Source organism: Microcebus murinus, chromosome 21, assembly GCF_040939455.1.
Source record: "Microcebus murinus isolate Inina chromosome 21, M.murinus_Inina_mat1.0, whole genome shotgun sequence".
In the NCBI taxonomy this organism is placed as follows: Eukaryota; Metazoa; Chordata; class Mammalia; order Primates; family Cheirogaleidae; genus Microcebus; species Microcebus murinus.
The window spans coordinates 22,553,246-22,568,261 of record NC_134124.1 but is presented as its reverse complement, the minus strand read 5'-3'; the positions used below and the strand labels follow the sequence as shown (position 1 = coordinate 22,568,261).

Here is a 15,016-nt window from a genome sequence, read left to right as displayed (position 1 = left end):
TATGCTAAATGAAACAAGCCAGACACAGAAAGACAAACACTGCATGATCTCACTTACATCTAAAACAGTCAAACTCACAACAGAGAGTAGAATGCTGGATACCAGAGGCTTAGGGGGAGCAGAAATGGGGAGGTAACAGTCTAAGGGTACAAAGTTTCAGTTATGTGAGAGAAGTTCCGGAGATTTACTATTCATCATAGTACCTGATAATACTCTATGGCATACTTAAAATTTGCTAGGAGAGTAGATCTTAAATTAGCTAGTCTTACAAAAATAAAAAGAAGAAGAAGAAAAGGAAGATGAGGAGAAGATAGAGAAAGATGAAGGAGCAAAAAGTCAGGAGGAAAAGTTGGAAGGTGATGGGTATGTTTCGGGCCTTGATGGTGGTGATTTGATAAGTGTGTATACTTATCCCCAAACTCATCAAGTTGTATACATTAAATATGTACAGCTTTAAAAAATAAAATTGGGTTTAATGTTTTTAAAAATGTTTGAGAAATTTAAATAAAGAACTTAAATTGATGACGTTTTTGTTTTTTTAACTAAATTTTTTGATTGCAACATAGCTCTGAGACTGGACTACGTGGGTCCTGGCTCCAGTAGGGCTATACACACACACACATGCACACACATGGCATAACCTCAACAACCCTGTTTCTCACACCCCTTGGGTACAAGTTTGTCATGATCTGCTCCAATTCCGACCTTGTCTAAGCTTGTCGGAAAGAAAAGAACTGGAATTTTGGCAAGCTACTTTTTAAAGGTCGTTGACCTCTGGTTTATATTACAGTTCAAACCATGACCCCTGTACTATAAATAATTATTATTAAAAGCAGCTTGGGTGTAGTGGAAAGTCTTGGATTTATAAGTAGGAGACATGGGCTGAAATTGCTGTTCCATAGTTCACTAGCCGAGTGATCTTTAGCACGTACTTCTCTATTTTTTTTTTTTTTAGCACGTACTTCTTAACATTCATTTAACATCTGTAAAAGGGATGTAATAATGCCTACTTTACTAGATCACTGTGAGCTTCTTGTATATATGAGCTTATACATGTAGAATATTCCTTGCTCATTTGTGTGTCCATGAGACATAGCTCACAGATGGCAAATCATATCCCTAATGCTGCAGCTCCCTACCCATGGACAACTAAGTAAATAAATAATAGTAACTTGTTCCACTAAACTTGGAACATGGGGCCACTAAAGTAGGAAATATTTGTTGAGTGAATGAATGAATGAACACAGAGCTCTAGGCAGCCACTGCCAACTGATCAGAGGCTGGCTCTTGAGATAAAGCACAATTGTTATCCCCTGTTCCAGCTTTTATCCCTGCCTTATCACAATGTATGCAATTGATTCCTTGCCCATGCCCTCCAGGCCAAGATCCACCACCTACTTTTGTAAATAAAACTTTATTAGAATGCGACCACACTCATTTGTCTACATATTGCCTATGGTTGCTGTCACACCCATATGGCAGAGTTTAATAGTATAACAGAGACCGTTGTAGCTCACAAAGTCTAAAAGACTTATTATTTGAGCCTGTATTTTAAAAATGTGCTAACTTCTGCTCCAGACCATAACCTCCTTGAAGGTAGAAGCTGTGGGCTTCATCTTCTTACCTCCAGTATCTAGCAAACAGACATCTGATAAAATGTTAACTAAATTAACATGTGGAAGATCCAAGAATATTGATTGAATCTGAAATGATGAGTTCACTAGATTTAGCCACGGAGTTTCTTATCAGGACCCTCAGGTGATAAAAAAAAACAAGACAGTGGACTTTCACCAAGAGAAGGGCCATGGCAATCATCAAAGGCCCAGAGACAATTGCCCAGCAGTGGCCTAAAGCACTTTGAGGATGAGGATGTGCAATTGGAGAAGACACAAGAATGCAGACCAAGAGGAGAGCAGGGAGAGAACTTGAAAGAGCAAGTCCAAAGCCAAACCTGGTCTCCACCCTACTTACTTGTATTGAAAACCAGCACCGCCAAATAAATATGTTGGTTGAGAAGCTCTAAGTGTTGTCTGTGGACAGCTTACATCAGAATCACCTGAGGAGTTTGTTAACATAAAAATTCCCAGGAAACATCCCAGACTTAAGACGGCATAAACCTTAGGGGTGGAGTCCAGGACGCTGCATGGTTACTCAGGTGCTTTTTATACCCATCCATTTTTAGAACCACTGACCTAGAGAAAACGCACTTTTCCCAGGTGAGAGTTCCTAATAAATATTTATCTCAGATGGCTCCCTTGTCACACATCTTTTCCATTTAAAGACTTAAGAGCAATGCATTCTTCCTGAAGATCGGATTAGTATCCGTTGAGAGATGCTTTTACTGTGAGCACACAAAGCCCGATGCTTGATCAACCCAACCAAAAATACCAGAGGAGGCTTTGCTTCACTGAACTGGCCAGTTAGAAATTGACGGATGATCCAAGAGTCTCATGCAGACGTAGAGCCAGAGACAGACAAGGACAGCGGGGGACTATGCGAAGGAGTGAGTACATCTTATTGGAAAGCATTTTTACCCCCAAAATAACCAAGATAAATGATCTGTGACTGTGACATAGGACAAAGAATTTCAGTATAACAGAGTTGACTATGGAAAAAAATGCAGCCAGTATAGTAAATCACTCTATGGGGAAAAACAAAAAGGAAACAGTTCAGAATAAATGCCTCTAGAGATAAAAATCACCTCTCTGAGATATTTTTGTGAAAAAAAATGAATTTCCTTAGAAATATCGGGGAATAATTTATAGCAGAAAAAAAAAGCCATTATAAACCAAATTGCCTTCCCACATGATAACAAAGTATATATTTAACATGGGCTCATTATACCTTATTTACTATCAATTTTAACTAGGTTTTCATTTGCTGCCAAGGTTTGGCCCCAAGAGTGTTAACTCTAAAACCAACCCATTCTTCTCAAGGCTATAAATGTCCATGAAAGGGGTTAAGAAATGAAAATAGACTCCTCCCCCACCCCTGCCCTTGGGACTCATTTCCTGATTTATCAATGGCAGTCATTCATTACTTGTGTACCTGGGACACTGGGGCTACCTACCAGTTACACGCTCAGATTCTGGAAGCAGAATTCAGAAGCGGCACACATTCCAGTGGATTTTTAAAGAACTACAAAATAAGTAAAATAGTATTGGGAAAACTGAATAACCACCTGGGGCAACTAAGTGATGTTTGATTTCTAAATCACTTCCTATACCTAAAGGCGTTTCAGATGAATCAAAGATTTAAGTGGAAAATATGAAACTATAAAAGTTCTAGAAGAAAAATTGGGGTGAAAAATGTCATAATCTGTGTGTAAGCATTTCTGTGTGTAACACAAGATCCAGATGCCACAATGAAGTATAGATGAATTTTAGTCCCCAAAATTCTGTATGAAAGAAAATACTGAAAAAGGAATCAAATGTAAATAACAAACTGGAGGAAAACTAGGTTGTGGTGCCTATTATAGATCAAAGTCTACTTTCGCTAATATACAAAGAGTTTTTAAAAATCAGTAAGAAAGGCCAGGTGTGGTGGCTCACGCCTGTAACCCTAGCACTCTGGGAGGCCAAGGCGGGAGGATCACTTGAGATCAGGAGTTCAAGAACAGCCTGAGTAAGAGCAAGACCCCATCTCTACTAAAATAGAAAGAAATTAGCTGGACAACTAAAATTAAAAAAATAAGTAAAATAAAAATATAAAAAGAAAATAAGTAAGAAAAATCCAACCACCAAAGGAAAAATAGGCATGGATACAGACACTTCACAGTAAATAAGCTAAAATGACTATAGACATTAAATTTACTCAATTTCCTTATAATAAGAGAAATAAACATTAAAAACTACATTGAAATACCATCTTTCACTGGTCAGTTGACAAAGATTAAGAAAAAAAAAAAACCTTACAGCAATTTGTATTGAAGGTGGTAAAACAGGTACTTTCATACCTTATTGATGGGAATGTGGATTGACTTAACCTCTAAGAAAAGATAATTTGGCAATATTTATCAAAATTAAAAATGCACATATCCTTTAACCCCATAATTAAACTTCTGGTGACTCATGCTAAACTCTACCTACACGTGTATACAATAACCAGGATTGCTCTTGTATCATTGTTTATAACAGCAAAAAGACTGAAACAATCTGAATGTCCATCAGTAGAAGGCTGGTAAAAGAAATTATGGTAAATACATATAGTAGAATGTAGTATGGAGTTAGTAAAATTAAAGAACTAGCTCTGTGTAATTATGCAGACAAAAATTCAATATGTAGTAAGCCAAAAAAGGTGCAGAATGATATACTATATTCATATATAATTATATATACACAGAACATTTCTGGCAGGAAGAGTAAGGAATGGATAATAGTGGTTGCCTCTGGAGAAAACTGGGTGGTTGGGAGATAAAGATGGGAGAAAGAGAGACTTTTCACTATCTTTTTGTTTCTTTTGAATTCTGAACCATAGGCAAGCACTGCCCATGCGAAAGATATTTTTTTAAGAGCTGCGAGAAAATGAGACAAATATTCAAACCCTCTTGTCATACTCTAATAGGGTCCTGAGGGCAGGTTTATACCTGCATGATTTGAGTAGTATCATCAGGCAGGAAACTTCGTTAAGATATTAATTAGTGTTCTGCTTTATTTTTCCTCCTCCTTTTTCCCAAGCACATATTTAGATCCCTAATATTAATAATTCCTTGCCTTAGGGAGTTTTGCAGGGTAGAAAGCAGAAGCTGCTTGAGTCACGGGTTCCTGCCATCTTTTGCAAAGCCCCAGCACCTTGAAGAGATCATGGCAGGAGACCTCAAGGGGAAGGGAAATAGGTGCTTTTGAAAATTATAATGGAGTGGCCAGGGAAGAAGAAAGTTTGTATAATCAGAAAGAGGTGACATTCAGGCGGCACCAGCAGCAAAGCTCCAAGGGATCACTGTTCGGCGAGCTAAGGGACACAGGGACTCCTGAAGAGCCCTAAACCCCAAAAGCCAGCAACGGAAGGGCCTATGGAACAGTGAGAAAAAATCAATATGAACCCCTGGGGCCACCTCTATCTGACCCGAGGAAAAAGCCTAGAATCTTGCCAAATCCCTGGGGTGGGGGATAGAAGGTAACAGCAGGAAAAGTTGAAGGAACCTCCCATAATGACCACAGCCAGACTTTCCTGCAGGCATCATAATACAGGGTTTATAGTTGGATTACACAGCTAATCTTGTGGATGGAGATTTCTCCCCACGTTGCTGCCAGGTGCATTGTACAGCTGCTGGTATACAGTAGGTGCTCAACATATTAGTCCCACTGCCTGATGTCTTTCTGACGGCACCATGTGGAAATGTCTTCTCTTCTTTCCTCTACCATATTTTGTCCTCTTCCTTGCCTTTGTTTCTTACACTCTACCTTTGCCTTTTTCTCCCTCTTCTTCCCCTCCTGCTGCCCAAGATGAACACATCAAAGGCACAAGCAGGAATGATTTGGTATAGCCAGAACCACTCAAAGATGAAGATAGTCTCTAGAGCCTACAGAATCCATGCTCAGAATCTAAATAATTTTCTCAAAATGGCTGCCGCTTCTTCATGGATTTCTCCATGAGGCTTGGAAAGATGTTAACCCTGACACAGGCGATGAAGGTGACCCTCTGAGACAGCCCAGGAGCCTCCTAAATAGGACTAGTTCTCTTTAGGTGAAGTATAGAACAGGCCTGTGGAACTGGCACCACAGTGCCTTTGAACAGGAGTTGAGCTCCATCTTTGGAAAGAGTCGTCACAAGGAGATGTTATGAGGGTTCCTGAGGGGACCAGCATCAGTCATTGAAGAAACGCCACTTGGCTGTCTGAAAAAGCACAATGGAGAAAAAGGGAAGTGATTGGTCCCCTGAGACCCTGAGGATGTAGGGATTCCTGCAGTGCTTAATTTAAAGGGCAATGGGCCTGGCACAGTGGCTCACACCTGTAATCCTAGCACTCTGGGAAGCTGAGGCGGGCGAATCACTTGAGCTTAGGAGTTCGAGACCAGCCTAAGCAAGAGCGAGACCCCGTCTCTTCTAAAAATAGGAAAAAATAGCTGGGCGTGGTGGCATTGTGCCTGTGGTCCCAGCTACACAGGAGGATCGCTTGAGCCCAGGAGTTTGAGGTTGCTGTGAGCTAGGCTGACCACAACACTCTAGCCTGGGCAAAAGAGTGAGACTCTGTCTCAAATAAATCATAAGTAAAATAAAACAAAAGACAATGAAGGACCCAAAATCTCTCTCTAGCAGATCCAAAACAGTTCTCTAAAGCCACACAGAGAAACTTCCTTTGTTGAAGGTAGTGTTCCCCTCACAGAGGCCCATGTTTGTCTTGAGGACTCTGTGAACACTTTCTCATGGCCTCAGAGAATATTTTTCCATAGTGTATTTTCATTTAAATGATAATTCTAAAAGATAAAAACAAGTTCTAGCAGCTATAAGACCAAAACTTCTTAGTAGTGACAATTTGTAATGGAAAGTTGGTTAAGTAAGAGGGGGTTGTCCTCTCTGGAGTCGAGATAATTTTTTTCCTTTAAAAAGAGATAAATACTGGCCGGGCGTGGTGGCTCACGCCTGTAATCCTAGCACTTTGAGAGGCCGAGGCGGGTGGATTGCTCAAGGTCAGGAGTTCGAAACCAGCCTGAGCGAGACCCTGTCTCTACCAAAAATAGAAATAAATTAATTGACCAGCTAAAAATATATATACAAAAAATTAGCCGGGCATGGTGGCGCATGCCTGTAGTCCCAGCTACTTGGGAGGCTGAGGCAGTAGGATCGCTGAGCCCAGGAGATTGAGGTTGCTGTGAGCCAGGCTGATGCCACGGCACTCACTCTAGCCTGGGCAACAAAGTGAGACTCTGTCTCAAAAAAAAAAAAAAAAAAGAGATAAATAATAAAAGGTAGTGACCCTTCCCACGGCCAGCCCAAGCCAGGTGTGACAACTCTTTTGCCTCAGTGACCCAGCAGCAGCAGGGCAGGCACCAACTGGTCCCCTTAAGCCTGAACAGCCCCACAGTCACTCCTGGCCAAGAAGGGAAATCCCAGAGACCCAGACCCACTACCCAGCCTCCAGGGTGCCTCCGTGGCAGGGAACTGCCTCAGCTACCAACAGGGGACACCCCCCCCACAGGTGTTCCTGGTACAGACGGTCAAACATGCCAGCATAGAGGACATTCTTAGAAGAGGACATAAATATCGCCTAGAGTTTTCTATGGAAGAAATTATCCAAAAACGAGTTACAGTGAACGACACAGCTAGAGTGCACTTACCCTGCAATGGGACAAGATACCGCACCAAAACTCAACTTCATATTTGGAAGAGAAACTAAAAAGAACCCAGCTGAAGAAGATAACACAGTTTATCAAAGACTCAAGGCCACCAAGGAACCAACAGAAGCACAAAATATTCCAGACAGTTTTGGAAAATATCTCCAGAAATGAAGCTACCTCAGCATTTAGCCTGGGTTGCCTGTGGTTATATAACAATATGGCAGAATTCTACCAAAAAAGACAAGGTGTAAAATGGTAAAAATTCCAACTACCAAGTAAGTGCAAAGAAATGATGATGTTGCTGAATTAGACTATACCATTCTACTTCGTGACATTGTGTCTCGGGAGATTATTTTTTGGCAAATGCAAGTTCTCCGGCATCCACAATATGGTACTAAAGTAAAACACAAAAGCTACCTGCCAAAGGAGGTACAACTGGCATAAACAAAAACTCTAACGCTGGGATGAAGTGTAGGCATGCCTATTAATATTGTGTGTGCCAGTCTTCATCGGTGTATAGCTTACAGGGCCAGACAAATCCCAAAGTGTCACTTTTTATAAATTGTCCTGATTACAGTATAGAACTATACAGATTCCATAATATAAAATGTCACTACATAAAAATGTCTTCATAAATGTGTATCCTTTTATTAAAAGCTTCAATTTCAGCCTCAAATAAAAAAGACAATATGTAATGTATATATATATATAATGGAATACAATACAGCCATGAAAAAGAATGAAATGCTGTCACTCACTGACAACACAGATGAGCTGGAGGAAATCATGCTAAGTGAATAAGTCATGCACAGAAAGATAAATATCACATGTTCTCAACTCACATGTGAGAGCTAAAAAAAAATTGAGTCCCTAAAAGCAGAGAATAGAACTGTGGTCATTAGAGGCTGGGAAGGGTAGGAGAGAGGGGAGGAAAAGGAGAGGTTGGTTAATGGATACAAAGTTACAGCTCAGTGGGAGGCATAAGCTCTAGTGGCACCAGTCCCCAACCATTTTGGCACCAGGGATTGTTTTCATGGAAGACAATTTTTCCGCAGACCAGGGACAGGGTGGATGGTTTTGGGAGCTGGTTCAAGCACATTAAATTTATTGTGCACTTTATATCTATTATTATTACATTGTAATATATAATGAAATAATTATACAACTCACCATAGGTTGGGGGCCCTTGTAGGGGGAATATGGTTAACAATAATTTAGCATATATTTTCAAAAAACTAGAAGAGAAGATTTTGAATGTTCACAACACAAAGAAATGACAAATGTTTGATGTGATGGCTATGCTAATTACCCTGATTTGATCATTACACATTGTACACATGTATCCAAATATCACTCTGTATATATAAATAAATACAATATATATATACATATACATACATACATATAAACTATATATATATATACAATTATCACATGTCAACTAAAAATAAAAGGAAGAAAAAAAACGGTCCATACATTACACAAGTGTAAGGAGCCCTGGCTTGATTCACTGCCTTTTCAGGGAAGTAGGGTAAAATGTGAATGTTCGCACGATCTCCTGTCAATGTCTTAGCACTGATTACTTAATATCCAGGCACAACTTTGAAGAGCAGATTGACAGATGTCAAGCTAACATATCTGTCCATGCAGGGCCCCAGTTGGCATCACCCTGAACCTGAGCTGTACCCACTGCAACACCCCCCACCCCAACTTCAGTGTGTTCCAACTGCCGACATGTAGACTAGCCTTGGATCCCCACTCTTCCCTTTCAAAACACCGTCTGTTCTCCCAGCCCTGGCTTCTCCCTGACCTCATCCAACATGTCATCTGTGTCCTATACTTTCTCACTTATGCTAAACTGTTCATCAACAGTGATGATGAACTCACTGTTGATCAACCTGTTGTCTACCCAAGAAGATTATGTCCTAGGAAAGCACCAGCCCATAATAATAATTCCTGTTACTTCCATCAGCTACAGATCACTTTTATGCGTATCCTCCCATTTTACTCAAACATCAATCCTGTTAGGCAAATTGGACAGGAATGACTATAGACCTCTATAGATAAAAGAAAAAGTTTGGTGGCTGGATGGGAACCCATTAAATGAACTCACCAGCACACTAATAAACTCTATTATCTGCCAACCTCCACGCTGACCAGGGGATCCATTTGATATGACATGATTTTCTTTAAAACTGTTCTCCAAGGGGATGGCATACATCTGGGTCCAGCAACCTCACTGCCTTCCCTTCATATCACTCACCCAGCTTGTCATTTAATAGTTATTTTGTGATTGTGAGCCTGATCCAAATTGGGTGCTTAATAAATATTTGCTAATGAATGAATTCTACCTCCTCCACCGGACTGGAAGTTTCAGGAGGGTGATGACAAACCCGTTTTGCTCATTATCATCTCCCCAACTCCTAACTAGTGCCTGGGCCTTCACAAAATATTTACTGATAAACATGTAAATCAATCGATAAACCCATGCTGAATCGTCCTCCTATGACAAGCACTCTTGATGCCCATAAACACATGTCTTTTTGTAAAAAAAATCTACTTTCTGTGAACTCCCCCCACCCCACCCCAAATCAAGGCAGTGACCCCAAGACAGAGTAAAATTACTTCTAAGAAAATGAACTGTTCCCCAGTTGCAAATTGGCTCCCAGACTGCTGCCTCTCTATTATTGACACTCTTTCCAGGCAGCTATTTCAGGTGACGGCATTATCATCGACGGAATTCAATAAAGCCACCGGCTTGTCCCTCCCCACCCCCCACGTTTATTTTCTATAATCCGTCTTCCAGCGGGAGGCCATGGTGCAAACAACGCTCAATGTCATCGGCTTATCCGCTTCGAGGGGACACGCAGAAGGTTCGCGCAGACGTGTGTGTGCAGTAAATTCCGTCTTTGAATAGGTGCACATTCTTTATTAGGTATTTATTTCGGGAGGCGAAGTCCTCATTAGATTAAGTGCAGAAGCTAAAAATGCTATGGAAACCCACAGGGAGATTCCAGAATTAGGCGGATCTGGTTCAGGTTTCCAGGTTTTGTTTTTTTTCCCCCCTTTTATTTTCTTTTCTTCAGCCGGCTGGAGAAATCCGCACGGCAATCTCCAGCCCCTCATATAAGAGTTTGTGCAATGAAAACCCTGCCAAGTGCTTTTGTGCGAGCAAGTTGCATTTGTCTTTCTCCTACGCAAAGTTAATTGTGGGGCTAGAATCTGGGAAAAAAGCAGCTCCCAGAGCCAATGGTGAACCCAATTTACTGTGGCAGATGAATATAACAAAGGTGGTGGTCTAGATGTTTGGCCTCAAGGCACAATTCAATTTTCAGCTGTTTCAAAGCTATTATGTCAAAGGCTGTTTGCATAAACATAAAAGTTGCCCGGGTAATCCGGGGCAGGCGGGAGTGGAGACGCCTGCCCTCTACTGCCCAAAGTGGAAATAGCAGCTGGACGTCCCCTCGACCCGGGATTGCAGCTACAGCGAAGTCCACTGTCTCCCAAACAAAACGGGCCATTTCCAGAACTTTCCAAATCTTTATTTTTTTTTTCTCTCTCTCTCAAGCTTTAAAACCAGAGTAATTATTCAGTTTTGTGTCGGGGGCAGGGGGGAGACATGCAGTAGACTGAGGAGGTGATGAGTTGATGGATGATATGGGAACCTTTGAGAAAGCTATTTCCCTTCTTAAAATTTGAAAGAAAATTCCCTTCACCCGCTCAACCAACCACCCACACATGGATATTTATATCATCACATTGATATTTAATGTTTTTTTTTTTTAAGACATAGAAAGAAGACACAGACAATGACTCACAGGAAACCAATCAATACATCTCAGAGTGGGCTAAAAATGTCACCATGAAAAAAAAAAAACACAAGAAAACGTTTAATGTTTATGAGGGCAAGAAAGAGTGGGGGGGTGTCTGCTCAGTTTCATGTAGGAATTTAGCTATTTCTTTTCTCTTCCTGTGTTCTTTTCATTAATAAAAACTGTGCCAAGCTGTGTGGTAAGCGCTTCACACCCTCAGAGAAACACCAATAACATTTCGGTGTTCCTTCCAGAAACAGATAATGTCTGTTGAGACAGAGCAGGGGCCACTTCCGGGGAGGGTTTTCCAGGTGGGATGCTGCAGTGGTCCCCGAAAAAGAGGAAGGACAAGTGCAAAGAGGCCGGCAACACTGACGTGAACCCAAACCTGCATAGAGTCAGTCCGGAACCCAACCTGGAACAGAAAACCGCCCATCAGATGACGTTGATCCCAAATGGCACAGGATTAATCCCCAACTGGGTGTTGTAAACTAACGTCCTTATATCCAAAGTTGTCCTTTAAATGTTTTATGTTCTAAAACGTCCAAACGTTGTTCATCACTAGACACAAGATATTCCCTCTGGATACCCAGCTACCCCAATAAAGCCATTGCATCAAGACTGGGCAATAAAAATACACACATGGAGTTCACAGTCCAGTGGAGTTTATAGTTAAGCATCAGAGACTAGTGTTCATCAGATAACACAATCCAGTCATTATTTACAAACTGAAAGAGTTACAAAAATGGTGTTCGTAGGGCATGATTAATAGGATACCTATTAATACACTAAGACAACCCAATTATTATAAGACAAACCAATTATTATGGCAAAATAATTGTCCATAATCATAAAATGGCATCTTTCTTCATTCTAGGAACGATCTGAGGTCTTCACATGGTTTTCTCATTGAATCCTCACTACATCCCATAAGGTAAGCATATTATTATCCCATTTTATGATGAATAAACTGAGGTTCAAAGAAGTAAAGTAACTTGTCCAAAGGCATAAGTCCAAAGTCAACACCCTTCAGTGCTTCCTACTTCTCTGGTTATCTAAGCTAACTATTCTAGAAAATTCAGTCAATGAATTTACATTAAGGATCAATAACATTCATATTAGGCGAAACCACTGTTATTTATTTTCCTGCAGTTTCACAAGCAAAAAAAAAAAAAAGAGTTAACTATTTTTAAGCAATGAGGCCAAGGTAGCTTTCTGAGGCCAGTCTGCTTGGGTTCAAATCCCAGAGCTATCAATTAATATCTAGGTGACAACTGAGGCAAGTTTCTTCATCTTACCATACTTAAGTCTCCTTACCTGTGAAATAGGGGTGATAATAATAGTATCTACCTTGTGAGATTGTTTGTGAGGGTTAAACAAAATAACTCAGTGTATTTGAAGCACTTAGAACAGTGCCTGGAGCAGAATAAGCACTCTATAAGTACTTCTGTATTTTAGATTCATGGTGAAAGCACAGATGATGGTCTACCTCAAGGGGTTCTTAAGAAGATTAAATGAAGGCCGGGCGCTGTGGCTCACGCCTGTAATCCTAGCTCTTGGAAGGCCGAGGCGGGTGGATTGCTCAAGGTCAGGAGTTCGAAACCAGCCTGAGCAAGAGCGAGACCCCGTCTCTACTATAAATAGAAAGAAATTAATTGGCCAACTGATATATATATAAAAAATTAGCCGGGCATGGTGGTGCATGCCTGTAGTCCCAGCTACCCGGGAGGCTGAGGCAGTAGGATCACTCGAGCCCAGGAGTTTGAGGTTGCTGTGAGCTAGGCTGACGCCACAGCACTCACTCTAGCCTGGGCAACAAAGCGAGACTCTGTCTCAAAAAAAAAAAAAAAAAAAAAAGAAGATTAAATGAGATATTTGTAAAGTTCTTAGAACAGTTCCAGAACCCCCATAGGTGATTTATAACTGTTGAATGAAATCCCCCTCTGCCCGCCTGTGATTGAGAAGAAGGGAGCTCATGACTCAGGCATCCGCAATCACAGCTTTGAGATGAACCATGCCCAGGGCCCCATCTAGATGTTTGGGGCCAAGGGCTTTGTTCTAACTGAAGAATGGTCTTATGTTGCATACTCATTTGCATTTGTTAGCTAAGCCTCAGTGTTGGGATTCCACAGGGCCACTCTATGTAGAAAAAAATAAATTATTTTACAGAAGGCAAGAGGTCTTTTGCTTTCTTCCCAAATTCCCAATGGTTGTCTCACCCTTCAACACAGAAATAGGAATTCAGGGCTTAAGTGAACTTATGTCTTCTCAGTTCATGCATTAAAGGATAGGAAAGATGAATAGAATAGTAATTAGAGACATGGAATCTGGAACCAGGAAAAATTGGGTTCAAATTCCAGCTCCACCCTTTACTTACATATGACCTTAACTGAGTGCCTTAAACTTTTTGATCTGATTTTTTCATTGGTAGTATGGAGACAAAAATAAGATTTTCCTCATAGTTTTGTTGGAATAATGAAATATGATAACATAAAAAACTATTTATTAATTTAAAAAAACATAAAACTAATAATAGCCAGTATTTATTGAGTGCTGACCATGTCCAGAGCCTTTGATATCATATTTATGCCTCACAACAACCTAGCACAAATATTGCCATCAGTCCCATTTTACAGATGATGATTGGGAAAATCAAGTCATTTGTCACTATAGTCAGGATTTAAAATTCAGTGTGCTTGGGGCTGGGGCATAATGTTCTATAAGTGGTAGCCGTTATTTCCATTTCTGTCATCAATCCCTCAATGATTCAAACCATTAAATATTTCTTATGTGCTTAATTTAGGAAGCTAGGGGCTATAAGAAAAACCAAGCAGGATAAGACATGATTTTTACCTCCATGGACCATTTAGTTTTATTGTTTAAACAAGACGAAGGCACCTGATGAGTTACTTCTCCCATCTCCATACCCTCCCAGATACAACCAGAGTCTTCCACACGTGATATTCAACTATCCCCTCACATTTGACTTCCAAAAACTGTATCTCCATTACATGAAGTTAACATTATTCAACAACAGTACATTAGTTAGAAATTCTGAAGACAATTCAACATATTTGGGATATGATGATGAAACCATATATTCAGCACTCTATGTCCTTGGCATAGATATCTATTATTTTTCCACCTAATATCTATACATCCTTCTGCAAGTAATAGCGTCTCAACTTTTCTCTGGAGCTTCCAATCTTCAGTCCTTGCACTTTGAGGAAAGTTGATGCCACTCCAGACTGTAAGAGGAGGGGGCGGGGAGTGCACTCACTTAAACTCAAGCTTGGCCAATCAAAAAACTGCATTCTCCAAGCTAACCAATTGGTTCCAGCCTAGGCTTATAACCTACTCAGAGCCAATGGAAGCTTTCCCTGAGACTGATGGGAGAAAGGCATCATGTTTTTCCTTGTGTCTGCTAGCAGCAAGAAGAGCTTCCAGGGCCATCTCAAGGAGCTTGAAATGAAGCCAGCATGCAAGAGACAGAGCTGAGAAATGGAAAGAAACCAAGTCCTTATGCCATCAGTTGAGCCCTCAGACCGTGTCACTCCTGAAGCATACCACTGTAGAGAGACAACTTTTCACTCTTCCATAGAAATCCCTTCTCTGTTTAAACTAGCTTGAATTAGGTATGCATTACTTTCAGCCAAATCCATCTGGACTAATAGAACGCTCAATAAACCTAAGCGCACATTATTAATTGTAGTAGAAGTGGAAATCAGCCATATAAACTCTTTTGTATTTATCATCGCCTGTATCATTGGCACATCTCTATGAAACGTCTCTCCAAAGTTGGGAGTGCTTTCTGGAAAATAGAATGAGCAAAATTTGCATCCAAAACTGTGTATGAACCAAAGAAATTCCAATAAACCTTGACTCCATCAACTTATGCAAAACATAATGTTGACCTCAGCATCCAAC

General features: G+C 40.6%; 1 pseudogene; it reads left to right on the top strand.

Annotated features, from left to right (window-relative positions):
- The first annotated feature begins 5,848 nt into the window (after window positions 1-5,848).
- LOC105880478 (latexin pseudogene) lies at window positions 5,849-7,721 on the top strand (annotated as a pseudogene).
- Window positions 7,722-15,016: the final 7,295 nt, after the last annotated feature.